The sequence below is a fragment of the Bos taurus genome, chromosome 12 (genome assembly GCF_002263795.3).
Source record: "Bos taurus isolate L1 Dominette 01449 registration number 42190680 breed Hereford chromosome 12, ARS-UCD2.0, whole genome shotgun sequence".
NCBI classification, from domain to species: domain Eukaryota; kingdom Metazoa; phylum Chordata; class Mammalia; order Artiodactyla; family Bovidae; genus Bos; species Bos taurus.
In genome coordinates this window covers 6,037,088-6,052,660 of record NC_037339.1, presented here as the reverse complement: position 1 = coordinate 6,052,660, position 15,573 = coordinate 6,037,088, and positions in this window count along the sequence as shown.

Here is a 15,573-nt window from a genome sequence, read left to right as displayed (position 1 = left end):
CTCTCCTCTAGGGAATCTTCCCAACCCAGGGATCAAACCTCTGTCTCTTACATCTCCTTCACTGGCAGATGAGTTCTTTACCACCTGGTAGGGTATTTTGTTGTTGTTGTTCCTTTCAGCACTTTAAATATGTTATGCCATTCCCTTCTGACCTTGAAAGTTTCTACTGAAAATTCAGCAGATAGCCTTGTGGGGTTTCCTTTGTATGGGACACAGTTTTTCTCATACTGCTTTTAGAATTCTCTGCCTTTCATATTTTCCATTTTAATTATACTATGCCTTGGTGCAGGTATCTTTGGGTTCATCTGTTTTGAGATCTCTGTTCTTCATATAACTGGATATCTGTTTTTCTTCAGGTTCATAAAGTTATCAAACATAATTTCATGCCTTCTGAGACCCTTATAATGTGAACATTAGTAGACCTGATGCTGTCTCAGAGGTCACTTAAACTTTTTTCTTATTTTTTAATTTATTTTTTCTTTTTGCTATTCTGATTGCCTGGTTTCCATTATTCTTTATTCCTGATGACTTATGTGTTCTTCTATATCCCTTAATATGCTGTTAGTTTCCTCTTTTGTAATTTTTTAAAAATTTCAATTACTGTATTCTTGAGCTCTGACAGGCTTTTAAATTTTCTATATTTTTGAAATTCTCACTGTGTTCATTTATCCCTTTCTCCAGTTCAAGTTGCATTCTTATTACTATTGATTTGGATTCTTTATCAGGTAAATTATAAAACCTCTGTTTTATCAGGGTTTTTTTCTTGCTTTTTCATTTAAATCATATTCATCTTTTGTTTACATTTCTCTGTCTCTATGAAATTGGGTGAAACAGTTATCTATTCTGGTCTTGAAACTGTTACCTATTCAAGGCTTCCCTGGTAGCTCAGTTGTTAAAGAATCCGTCTGCAATGCAGGAGGCCCTGGTTCCATTCTTGGGCTGGGAAGATCTGCTGGAGAAGGGAAAGGCTACCCACTCCAGTATCCTGGCCTGGAGAATTCCAAGGATGGTATAGTCCATGGGGTTGCAAAGAGCTGGACACAACTGAGTGACTTTCACAATTCTGGTCTTAAAGGCATCTTCTTGTGTGGAAGTGTCCCTATACAGTCTGCGTGTATGGCTTTGGTGAGAGAGCTGGAGCCAAAGCGGGCACCAGCAGTGTCTTCCCTCAGGACATGCTGGTGGCCACGGTCTCGGTGGGAGGCAGAACTGGAGTCAGAGAGGTTGCAGCCAGAGCCGGGTGCAATCCAGTGCTTCTCCTGTGCTCAGTGTATATATCTCCATGTGGACCCAAATTCTGGAGCAGGAGCTCTAAGGGTGTTGGGTTTCTCCTAAGTGATGGCTGTCTCTGCCTTGATTTGTGATGTTACCAGTGCCAGACTGCTAGGGGCTGCACTTCCGTACTCCTTTCACTTTCTCTTTCTTGTGCACACCGTGGTTAAAGGCTGGGTCAGATCCAGAGAGACTGGGGCAGCATCGCTGAGCTGGCCCCAGCCCCATTCAGTAAGTGTGCACAGAGACTTAAACCCACAATGACTGTCTCCATCCTGGAGCCCTCTTAGCTCCCTCCAGAGTGTGTACACAGACACACCAGCTAGAAATGGCTACCTCAGCCCTGGTCAGAGGCAGGGAAGGAGTCCCAGCTGACTGCATTCCATCCAAGTGTGCACAATCTCCTTGAAAACACCCTTTCTCCTAGTTAGGAACATAATAAGAGGGTGTGGAGTAGAAGTCTAATGTGGGCTGGGTGGGGCTTCCCAGGTGGCACTAGTGGTAAAGAACCTGCCTGCCAGTGCAGATGGCAAGAGCCATCTTCCCTGTGTTGGGAAGATCCCCTGGAAGAGGGCATGGCAACCCACTCCAGTGTTCTTGCCTGGAGAATCCCATGGGCAGAGGAGCCTGATAGGTGATGATCCATGGGATCACAAAGAGTCGGACATGACTGAAGTGACTTAGCATGTACACGAACATGTACAGACGTGGGCTGGGTGGCATGCTGGGTTTGTCCTGGAAATCTAGCAGAGCCCCAGAGTTTTCAGTCTGCTGTGACTAAGAGTAAATAGGTCTCGGCATACATTCTTGAAGAGTAGAGATTTTCTTATAGCTCTCCAGTAGGCCTCACTGGTTTTTAAGCCAGTAAGGGGTCTCATCTTACCTGTCAGACCCAGGTCTGAGGTATCCAATATGTGATTCAAACCCCTCACTCCCCAAGCCTATAATACTCCTTTCCTCTTCTGTGTCCCCCAGGAGAGGTATGGTCCTAATCTGACTGATGTTTGTCACTTCCCACCAGATTGCATGTCAAGGTTTCTTTTTATTCTTGTTGCAGAAAAGCTATTCTGCTAGTCCCCAGGACAGTTTCAATGGGAGTCACTCTTAGTTGTACTACTGACATTTTCAGGAGAGGATGTGAGCCCAGCAACCTCCTTACTAGGCCATCTTAATCTCTGAGCTTAATCTACCTAACCTAACCTTACTTCATCTCTGAACCTATCCACCTTAGGTTTAAGGTGGATACTTACACCTAACAACATATCATGGATAATTCAATTAATTCATAATATACATACCTTGCAATATACATGTTTACATATATCATGTTATATATGCACATGCATAACACATGTTTTAACATGTAATTCATAATTCAAATGCTCTCTATGACTTTGGTGAGCAAAAATGAAGACAGCACCTGCATGGTATCCAGAATGCATTTTAAAAAGAAGCAATTCACAATTCAATTCTCTCCAAAACAAAATGTCAACTTTTTGACTGGTGCAGTAGCATAAATCAGAAAGAACTCATATATTCTTTTAAGATATAATGGAAATGCACTGAATGTAACTGATGAGTGGCTGACTGAGCATATATATCTATAAAAGCAATTTAAGTGTTGAAACAGATTTCTTGGAATCCCTTAGAGGACAGAATTATTTTCTGTATATTTTGAAAATTATCTTTGAAACAAATGATGGAACAGAAAACAGCAACAAAATACTGCAGATATGTTTCCTCCATGCAACTATTTGAACACTGTTTCTGAAATGCATACACTTGTACTTTATCCTTTTCATTTCTTTGATCTTCATAGCTTCACAGTATGAAAATGAATAGGCATATCTGTTTATCTATCTCTGGTTATTTATAAGCTCTGTATTCATATTGTATGACACATATGGACAAACATAAATATGTTTCTTTAGAAAAGAAAAATATTAAATATCTTTACACTCAGCCTACACACAGACACATGTATGCAACAAAGGGTAGGCTATCACATTTGGGAAGGAATATAAATATATCAGGTCAACATGTGCCCAAATGGAATAGTATCACCCAAGTTATTGAATATAAGGACAGATAACCATTGTTACCATGCATACTGTAGATAATAAATATAATGAGAATATACATGCTTTCATATTTTTCCTTCAGTGTTCTTAGTTATCTTGCAATTGACATGTACATATTGCTATTTTGATTTTAACTAAGCAGCACATTTAAAATTTTACATATAGATGGAATGTAGTCAGCAAAGTTTTATATACTTACTCTCTGCCTTTTAACAGTATAGTATCTATAATTTATATCTTACGTATGTCTTCTTTACTATCAGAATTAAATTTCAGCTTAACTGTGAGCATGTTCCCTGTGTTCCAGATTCTGTCTTGTTATGTAGTTTCATAATTTTGAAGTTGATTTATGGATATAAAATTAGACAATGCTATTAATACATTCAAATATGAATTTTTAAAATGATTTTTAATAGGCAAAATTAGTGGATGTGGACTAACTATATCAATTCTTAGGACTGATGACAAGTGAACATTTATCTTTTTAGTTATGGGATATCATTAACATAAAGTTAATGTATCATAAGAACTGGCTTGACTTGTTCTGCATTCAGTAGCTCATTGATAGCCTAATATCAGTGTATTACCATTGTCATTGTAGAGTACCTATGTATGGTATATCTAGGTTAAAGATTAAACCTGAGAAATAACCATGGCCTCTTAGAGCTATTAGACTAACATTTGTTTAAAAGAGAGATTTTAAACAAGTTTTAGAGAAAAGTAAAATTAGTGTTAGTTAGAAATCCTATAGAAAGTATCCTTTGAATAATCATCTATTTAGTTAGATATAATCAAGGTATGTTTATTGATAATTTAATTAAATCATGAATCTAAAACTATTTTATTGCAATTATAAGATGTTAACAAGAGAAAATTAATAATATTAAAACATTGATTTGTATATTATCTGAGACTATGCAATAACATAATACAAAAATCTAATTCTTTCTAGAAAGAAGTAAAAAATATCTCTAAGGATGCATAAACATAAACATGTAAAATAAAAAATGCTTAGTAAATACCAAATAAAAACTAGATTCATTTCAATTGCAATGCAAGTGAAAGTGAAACAATCAGCTTTCTCATTCCATGCATTTTATTTGAAAAAACACAGCTGAAGAATAAATTGCTTTCTGTGCCAACTACATACTGAGAATGCTTATCTTTCATGATCCATTATGATGCAAAGCTATGATATCTATTATGTGTTTCTTAGAGAACTTTATGTTTTCTAATTAAAATTAATCTTATCCCTATTGATTTATCACTCTAGATTCTCAGAAGTGTTGAGACCAAATTCTGCCATTCTGTTTCTGATATTGTATCGCTAACCTGAAAATAGTACCAAGAATGCTTCTTTCCTAGTCATAATTAAGTGTTGACTGGGTTAAGACAAGTAGCTGGAAAGTCTATAGCACATCACTGGATGTGTTTGCTGAGTTCACATACATCTACTTTCTTTTGCTAATCTATAAGTTAATATATGATTGTAATTTTATTTTTTATTTCTTTATTATTAGTGACAGGAACACATTTTCACGTATTTAAGGACCTTTATTATATGTTTTGAAAAGTGGCTATTCATTACATGGCACACTACTCTTGCCTGGAAAATCCCATGGACGGAGGAGCCTGGTAGGCTGCAGTCCATGCGGTCGCTGAGTGTCGGACATGACTGAGCGACTTCACTTTCAGTTTTCACTTTCATGCATTGGAGAAGGAAATGGCAACCCACTCCAGTGTTCTTGCCTGGAGAATCCCAGGGACAGAGGAGCCTGGTGGGCTGCCGTCTATGAGGTCGCACAGAGTCGGACACGACTGAAGTGACTTAGCAGCATTACATGTTTTGAAAAGTGGCTGTTCATTACATTTTTCAAGTTTTCTATCTTTTTTTTTTAAATTTCTCACCAATCTTTTAAGATTCCTTTGAGAATTTCATCTATTGAAGTGAAAATGAAAGTGAAAGTCACTCAGTCCTGTCAGACTCTTTGTGACCCCATGGACTATACAATCCGTGGAATTCTCTAGGCCAGAATACTGGAGTGGATAGCCTTTTCCTTCTCCAGGGCATCTTCCCAACTCAGGGATTGAACCCAGGTCTCCCGTACTGCAGGTGGATTCTTTACCAGCTGAACCACAAGGGAAGCCTTTCATCTATTAGATATTTCAAATGTTTCCCTACACTTTGCTAGTTATGTTTCTCTTTTTAAACAACTTCTACATTGCTTTTTTTTTTTTTGCAATGTAGAAATATATTTTGAAGTCAAATTTATCAATCATTTCTCTCTATTGCGTCTGAATTTTGAATCCTTAGGAAGTCTTTCCTTACACTCAGATTAAAAAGAATTTCTTCTGTTTTCTCTATTATTTGCAAGATGTCTTTATTTATTTGATCCAGGTGAAGGTTATTTTGGAGTATTATTTGAAGATTAATCCTCTATCTTTTTCAAAATGGTTAACCAGTTGCCATGACAATTTTTATTAAAAAAAAAAAAAAATTGCCCCAGAATCCTGAGATACCACATTTACCATATAGTATTAAAATTTTATATGTATTTAAGCCTTTCATTGGTCTACCTATTCATTTGCTATAATTCCACTATTTTGACTACAGGGTTTTCATAGTAAACTAAGTCTTTCTTACAACTCAATTATAGAACTTAACAAATGTAGACCTTTTAATTGTAGACCTCAACAATTAAGCAATAATTTTGTACTACTGCATGTGGAAGTTTTGGAGATGCAGGCAATCTTTACTGAACTTGGAAATCCAGGATATTCAAATTTCTGTTTTCTTTCTTGATATTTTTCATTCTCATCATGGAGAAAGAAAAAAGTTTTCAAAAAAAAAAAAAAGCTGCACCTGAATTATAAGAGTAAGTTCAGAGCTTTGGAGAGATGAAACAGAAGTGCTAAAGAAATATATTTGTGCCTGTGGGCTCTGCAATATCTGATTCTTTGTGACTCCCATGGACTTTCATTCTGTCCATGGAATTTTCCAGGCAAGAATACTGAAGTGGTTTGCCATTTTCTCCTCCAGGGATCTTCCCTACCCAGGGAATGAACCCTTGTCTTCTGCATTGTAGGTGGACTCTTTCCCTCTAAACCACCTGGAAAGAAAGGCACTAACAAAGGAAATAAATCACCTGAAAGTCAAAATGTGGAAGAAAGAAAATTGAGAAGGATCAGGGGATACTCTTCAAGAATATACTTACAAATTTGAATTGAGTAACACTACTAAAATTTGTTTTTCAATGTCCTAGTATTTACCATAAATAAATAACAGCATATGTCCAAAAATAAAGGCTTGCCTTTTGATATTTATTATATCTTTATTCATCTAATAGCCAGTGTAGGACATACCCAGGTATCCTTCATTTTGAGAATAAATAATGTTATGTTCTTTTGCTGGAACACACAAAAAAAGTCAACATGCAAAACTAACTCATGATAGGGAGAAAAAAATATCAGACAGTGGTTGCCTCTGTTTACTGAGGGTAGAAACTGTCTGAGAAGGGGCAGAAGGGAAGTTTCTGTATTTATATTGTGGTAGAATCAGGCAATTTTGTATTCAAATATGCATGTATTTGTATATATTGTGTATTTGCCAAAAGTTAGCAAATATACAAATACATTTGTGAATCTCAATGATGGTAAAATATTAATTGAAAAGAAGTATGTAAATAGATATTGAATTCTAGCTAACAGCATGTATGCTGAACTTTTTAAGGAGAAATGCAGGAATTTATCAGTATTTATAATTTGTTTTTAAATTCATCAAAACATTACATGGAATAAATGATCAAAAATGAATAAGTTATAAAGAGTGATAAAACTCTCTTTATGTAAATACATTTAGGAAAGAATTATAATTCTATCTCTTCCCTCTATATCATTTCAAGTCCTTTTTATCTCTGGCTGTAGTACTTTATCCATATGGGAAATATGGATATAGGTGTCATGTTACTATTAAGAGACTAATATAGAAAATAAATATGGTACAGACAGGCATACCCAACATATATCTAAATAGCATAATTTCAGAGTATAAATTCAATTCTAAAAATAGAAATAGAAATGAATTCCATTGAAAAGCTTACACATTTGGGAAAAAATAAATCATGCCACCTGAGGTCCCTGGTAAATTCAAAATAAATTTATGTGAATTTGGTATTCACTGATGTAACTGAAATAATCAGTTTTTCTCATAAGTCCCTATTATAACATTCACATAATAATCCTTAAAATGCCACAAATCTTGCAAAGAATATTGATCTATAATTTTGGTTTACTTAAAGGGGTTCTCCAGAGAGTTTTAACACAAATATTTCCTAAAAAAAATTTAAACTCTTTTTCTTTATAGGTTGCCATTGACTTCCAGTCTCTGAATCTGTTCAAATCTTCCTTTCACATTCTCCTCCTTAACAAATATCTTCCACACTTTTTTCAATTTTTACTTAGGCTACATCTGCAATCATGAGAAACACTGGGCTTGATGAAGCACAAGCTGGAATCAAGATTGCCAGTAGAAATATCAAGAACCTCAGATATGCAGATGACACCACCCTTATGGCAGAAAGTGAAGAAGAACTATAGAGCCCCTTGATGAAAGTGAAAGAGAAGAGTGAAAAAGTTGGCTTAAACCTCAACATTCAGAAAACTAACATCATGGCGTCTGGTCCCATCACTTCATGGCAAATTGATGGGGAAACAGTGGAAACAGTGGCTGACTTTATTTTGGGGGACTCCAAAATCACTGCAGATGGTGATTGCAGCCATGAAATTAAAATACACTTACTCCTTGGAAGGAAAGTTATGACCAACATAAACAGCATATTAAAAAGCAGAGACATTACTTTGCCAACAAAGGTGACATAGGTCAAGGCTATGGTTTTTCCATAGTCATGTATGGATGTAAGAGTTGGACTATAAAGAAAGTTGAGTACAGAAGAATTGATGCTTTTGAACTATGGTGTTGGAGAAGATTCCTGACAGTCCCTTGAACTTCAAGGAGATCAAACCAGTCCATTCTAAAGGAAATCAGTCCTGAATATTCATTGAAAGGACTGATGCTGAAGCTCCAATACTTTGGCCATCTGACTCATTGGAAAAGACCCTGATACTGGAAAAGATTGAAGGCAGGAGGAGAAGGGGATGACAGAGAATGAAATGGTTGGATGGCATCACCGACTTAATGAACATGAGTTTGAGTAAACTTCTGGAGTTGATGATGGACAGGGAGGCCTGGTGTGCTGCAGTCCATGGGGTTGCAAAGAGTTAGACATGACTGAGTGGTTGAACTGAACTGAACATCTGCAGTTGCAGTTCAACTGCATATACAGTTCACATGCAAGAGTTGTAGCCATTTATTTATTCATTTCATCTCCATTTCTTAATTATAAACATTGGAAATAGTACAGGTAGGTGAATTCTTACCCTCAACCAGTAACATTTTATAGAAGAGTTAAAATTAGGAACCAGTAATGTCCATTTTTGGGTCTTCCCAAGTGGCGCTAGTGGTGAATAACTCACCTGCTAATGCAGGAGATGTAAGAGATGTGGGTTTGATCCCTGGGTCAGGAAGATCCCCTGGAGGAGGGCATGGCTACCCACTCCAATATTATTGCCTGGAGAATCCCATGGACCAAGGAGCCTGGAGGGCTACCTCAAAGAGTAAGACACGACTGAAGTGACTTAGCATGCACACACATTCTGTCCATTTTTTATATATAAAGGGCAAAGGAACTCAGATGTGAATGTTTTATATGCTCTATTAGCTGATTCAGTGCCATTGGCTTCCTTCATAGCTCAGTTGGTAAAAAATCCTCCTGCAATGCTGGAGACCTGGGTTTGGTTCTTGGGTTGGGAAGATCTCCTGGAGAAGGAAATAGCAATCCACTCCAGTGTTCTTGCCTTGGAAATCCCATGGACAGAAGAACCTGGCGGGCTAGAGTCTATGGGGTCATAAGAGTCAGACACAACTTAATGACTAAACAACCACCATTAACTGATTCTGCATTTTGCATGTGTTATATAGGATATATTGGCCAAATATTTGGAAAGGCCGTTATTTTACCTCCATTGATTTACAAAGAAAATAACACCATAGACATTTTGCAACCTATCTCTTTGCCTTTACCTATCTCATTGCTTTATACTAATTTTTTTTTCTTTTTCATAAAGGATTTAAAGCCTTATGCTTTTTTTTTTTCGTTTCATACATGGTATTATACATGTTTCATTGCCATTCTCCCAAATCTTCCCACCCTCTCCCTCTCCCACAGAGTCCATAAGACTGTTCTATACATCAGTGTCTCTTTTGCTGTCTCGTACACAGGGTTATTGTTACCATCTTTCTAAATTCCATATCTATGCATTAGTATACTGTATTGGTGTTTTTCTTTCTGGCTTACTTCACTCTGTATAATAGGCTCCAGTTTCATCCACCTCATTAGAACTGATTCAAATGTATTCTTTTTAATGGCTGAGTAATACTCCATTGTGTATATGTACCACTGCTTTCTTATCCATTCATCTGCTGATGGGCATCTAGGTTGCTTCCATGTCCTGGCTATTACAAACAGTGCTGCGATGAACATTGGGGTACATGTGTCTCTTTCAATTCTGGTTTCCTCGTTGTGTATGCCCAGTAGTGGGATTGCTGGGTCATAAGGCAGTTCTTTTTAAGGAATCTCCACACTGTTCTCCATAGTGGTTGTTCTAGTTTGCATTCCCACCAACAGTGTAAGAGGGTTCCCTTTTCTCCACACCCTCTCCAGCATTTATTGCTTGTAGACTTTTGGATAGCAGCCATTCTGACTGGCGTGAAATGGTACCTCATAGTGGTTTTGATTTGCATTTCTCTGATAATGAGTGATGTTGAACATCTTTTCATGTGTTTGTTAGCCATCTGTATGTCTTCTTCGGAGAAATCTCTATTTAGTTCTTTGGCCCATTTTTTGATTGGGTTATTTATTTTTCTGGAATTGAGCTGTAGGAGTTGTTTGTATATTTTTGAGGTTAGTTGTTTGTCAGTTGCTTCATTTGCTATTATTTTCTCCCATTCTGAAGGCTGCCTTTTCACCTTGCTAATAGTTTCCTTTGTTGTGCAGAAGCTTTTAAGTTTAATTATGTCCCATTTGTTTATTTTTGCTTTTATTTCCAATATTCTGGGAGGTAAGTCATAGAGGATCCTGCTGTGATGTATGTCAGAGAGTGTTTTGCCTATGTTCTCCTCTAGGAGTTTTAGAGCTTCTGGTCTTAGATTTAGATCTTTAATCCATTTTGAGTTTATTTTTGTGTATGGTGTTAGAAAGTGTTCTAGTTTCATTCTTTTACAAGTGGTTGACCAGATTTCCCAGCACCACTTGTTAAAGAGATTGTCTTTAATTTATTGTATATTCTTGCCTCCTTTGCCAAAGATAAGGTGTCCATATGTGCGTGGATTTATCTCTGGGCTTTCTATTTTGTTCCATTGATCAATATTTCTGTCTTTGTGCCAGTACCATACTGTCTTGATAACTGTGGCTTTGTAGTAGAGACTGAAGTCAGGTAGGTTGATTCCTCCAGTTCCATTCTTCTTTCTCAAGATAGCTTTGGCTATTCGAGGTTTTTTGTATTTCCATACAAATTGTGCAATTATTTGTTCTAGCTCTGTGAAGAATACTGTTGGTAGCTTGATAGGGATTGCATTGAATCTATAAATTGCATTAGGTAGTATACTCATTTTCACTATATTGATTCTTCCAATCCATGAACATGGTATATTTCTCCATCTATTAGTGTCCTCTTTGATTTCTTTCACCATTGTTTTATAGTTTTCTATATATAGGTCTTTAGTTTCTTTAGGTAGATATATTCCTAAGTATTTTATTCTTTCTGTTGCAATGGTGAATGGAATTGTTTCCTTCATTTCTCTTTCTGTTTTCTCATTATTAGTGTATAGGAATGCAAGGGATTTCTGTGTGTTGATTTTATATCCTGCAAGTTTACTATAGTCATTGATTAGTTCTAGTAATTTTCTGGTGGAGTCTTTAGGGTTTTCTATGTAGAGGATCATGTCATCTGCAAATAGTGAGAGTTTTACTTCTTCTTTTCCAATTTGGATTCCTTTTATTTCTTTTTCTGCTCTGATTGCTGTGGCCAAAACTTCCAAAACTATGTTGAATAGTAATGGTGAAAGTGGGCACCCTTGTCTTGTTCCTGACTTTAGAGGAAATGCTTTCAATTTTTCACCATTGAGGATAATGTTTGCTGTGGGTTTGTCATATATAGCTTTTATTATGTTGAGGTATGTTCCTTCTATTCCTGCTTTCTGGAGAGTTTTTTATCATAAATGGATGTTGAATTTTGTCAAAGGCTTTCTCTGCATCTATTGAGATAATCATATGGTTTTTATTTTTCAATTTGTTAATGTGGTGTATTACATTGATTGATTTGCGGATATTGAAGAATCCTTGCATCCCTGGGATAAAGCCCACTTGGTCATGGTGTATGATCTTTTTAATGTGTTGTTGGATTCTGATTGCTAGAATTTCGTTAAGGATTTTTGCATCTATGTTCATCAGTGATATTGGCCTGTAGTTTTCTTTTTTTGTGGCATCTTTGTCAGGTTTTGGTATTAGGGTGATGGTGGCCTCATAGAATGAGTTTGGAAGATTACGTTTCTCTGCAAATTTCTGGAAGAGTTTGAACAGGATAGGTGTTAGCTCTTCTCTAAATTTTTGGTAGAATTCAGCTGTGAAGCCATCTGGACCTGGTCTTTTGTTTGCTGGAAGATTTTTGATTACCGTTTCAATTTCCATGCTTGTGATGGGTCTGTTAAGATTTTCTATTTCTTCCTGGTCCAGTTTTGGAAAGTTGTACTTTTCTAAGAATTTGTCCATTTCTTTCACGTTGTCTATTTTATTGGCATATAATTGTTGATAGTAGTCTCTTATGATCCTTTGTATTTCTTTGTTGTCTGTTGTGATCTCTCCATTTTCATTTCTAATTTTATTGATTTGATTTTTCTCCCTTTGTTTCTTGATGAGTCTGGCTAATGGTTTGTCAATTTTATTTATCCTTTCAAAGAACCAGCTTTTGGCATTGTTGATTTTTGCTATGGTCTCTTTTGTTTCTTTTGCATTTATTTCTGCCCTAATTTTTAAGATTTCTTTCCTTCTACTAACCCTGGGGTTCTTCATTTCCTCCTTTTCTAGTTGCTTTAGGTGTAGAGTTAGGTTATTTATTTGATTTTTTTCTTGTTTCTTGAGGTATGCCTGTATTGCTGTGAAGTTTCCCCTTAGGACTGCTTTTACAGTGTCCCACAGGTTTTGGGTTGTTGTGTTTTCATTTTCATTCGTTTCTATGCAAATTTTGATTTCTTTTTTATTTCTTCTGTGATTTGTTGGTTATTCAGCAGCATGTTCTTCAGCCTCCATATGTTGGAATTTTTAATAGTTTTTCTCCTGTAATTGAGATCTAATCTTACTGCATTATGGTCAGAAAAGATGCTTGGAATGATTTCAATTTTTTTGAATTTACCAAGGCTAGATTTATGGCCCAGGATGTGATCTATCCTGGAGAATGTGCACTTGGGAAAAAGGTGAAATTCATTGTTTTGGGATGAAATGTCCTATAGATATCCATTAGGTCTAACTGGTCTATTGTATCATTTAAAGTTTGTGTTTCCTTGTTAATTTTCTGTTTAGTTGGTCTATCCATAGGTGTGAATGGGGTATTAAAGTCTCCCACTCTTATTGTGTTATTGTTAATTTCTCCTTTCATACTTGTTAGCATTTGTCTTACATATTGTGGTGCTCCCATGTTGGGTGCATGTATATTTATAATTATTATATCTTCTTCTTGGATTGATCCTTTGATCATTATGTAGTGACCATCTTTGTCTCTTTTCACAGCCTTTGTTTTAAAGTCTATTTTATCTGATATGAGTATTGCTCCTCCTGCTTTCTTTTGGTCCCTATTTGCATGGAAAATCTTTTTCCAGCCCTTCACTTTCAGTCTGTATGTGTCCCCTGTTTTGAGGTGGGTCTCTTGTAGACAACATATGCAGGGGTCTTGTTTTTGTATCCATTCAGCAAATCTTTGTCTTTTGGTTGGGACATTCAACCCATTTACGTTTAAGGTAATTACTGATAAGTATGATCCTGTTGCCATTTACTTTATTGTTTTGGGTTTGAATTTATACACTGTTTTTGTGTTTCCTGTCTAGAGAATATCCTTTAGTATTTGTTGGAGAGCTGGTTTGGTGGTGCAGAATTCTCTCAGCTTTTGCTTGTCTGAAAAGCTTTTGATTTCTCCTTCATATTTGAATGAGATCCTTGCTGGGTACAATAATCTGGGCTGTAGGTATTTTCTTTCATCATTTTAAGTATGTCTTGCCATTCCCTCCTGGCTTGGAGAGTTTCTATTGAAAGATCAGCTGTTATCCTTATGGGAATTCCCTTGAGTGATATTTGTTGTTTTTCCCTTGCTGCTTTTAATATTTGTTCTTTGTGTTTGATCTTTGTTAATTTGATTAATGTGTGTCTTGGGGTGTTTCTCCTTGGGTTTATCCTGTTTGGGACTCTCTGGGTTTCTTGGACTTGGGTGATTATTTCTCTCCCCATTTTATGGAAGTTTTCAACTATTATCTCCTCAAGTATTTTCTCATGGTCTTTCTTTTTGTCTTCTTCTTCTTGGACCCCTATGATTCGATGTTGTAGCGTTTAATATTGTCCTGGAGGTCTCTGAGATTGTCCTCATTTCTTTTAATTCGTTTTTTTTTTTTATCCTGATTCATTTATTTCTACCATTCTATCTTCTAATTCACTAATCCTATCTTCTGCCTCTGTTATTCTACTATTTGTTGCCTCCAGAGTGTTTTTAATTTCATTTATTGCATTATTCATAATATATTGACTCTTTTTTATTTCTTCTAGGTCCTTGTTAAACCTTTCTTACATCTTCTCAACCCTTGTCTCCAGGCTATTTATCTGTGATTCAATTTTGATTGCAAAATTTTGGATCAATTTCACTATCATTATTTGGAATTCTTTATCAGGTAGATCCCTATCTCTTCCTCTTTTGTTTGGTTTGGTGGGCATTTATTCTGTTCCTTTATCTGCTGGATATTCCTCTGTCTCTTCATCTTGTTTAAATTGCTGAGTTTGGGGTGTCCTTTCTGTATTCTGGCAGTTTGTGGAGTTCTCTTTATTGTGGCATTTCCTTGCTGTGTGTGGGTTTGTACAGGTGGCATAGAATTGTTGATAGTAGTCTCTTATGATCCTTTGTATTTCTGTGTTTTCTGTTGTGATCTCTCTGTTTTCTAATTTTATTGATTTGATTTTTCTCCCTTTGTTTCTTGATGAGTCTGGCTAATGGTTTGTCAATTTTATTTATCCTCTCAAAGAACCAGCTTTTGGCTGTCCACCCAAACCCACGTCTATGGAGTCGGTGATGCCATCCAACCATCCCATCCTCTTTCGTCCCCTTCTCCTCCTGCCCTCAATCATTCTCAGAATCAGGGTCTTTTCCAATGAGTCAGCTCTTTGCATAAGGTGGCAGAAGTATGGGAGCTTCAGCTTCAACATCAGTCCTTCCAATGAATACCCAGGACTGATCTCCTTTAGGATGGACTGTTTGGATTGCCTTGCAGTCCAGGGGACTCTCAAGAGTCTTCTCCAACACCACAGTTCAAAAGCATCAATTATTTGACGCTCAGCTTTCTTTATAGTCCAACTCTAAAATCCATACATGACTACTGAAAAACCATAGCCTTGACTAGACAGACCTTTGTAGGCAAAGTAATGTCTCTGCTTTTTAATATGCTATCTAGGTTGGTCATAACTTTCCTTCCAAGGAGTAAGTGTATTTTAATTTCATGGCTGTAATCACCATCTACAGTGATTTTGGAAAAATAAAGTCAGCCACTGTTTCCACTGTTTCCCCATCAATTTGCCATGAAGTGATGATACCGGATGCCATGATCTTAGTTTTCTGAATGTTGAGTTTTAAGCCAACTTTTTCACTCTCCTCTTTCACTTTCATCAAGAGGCTCTTTAGTTCTTCTTCACTTTCTGCCATAAGGGTTTCATGTGCATATCTGATGTTATTGATATTTCTCCTGGCAATCTTGATTCCAGCTTGTGCTTCCTCCAGCCCAGCGTTTCTCATGATGTACTCTGCATCTAAGTTAAATAAGCAGGGTGACAATATGCAGCCTTGACGTACTCTTTTT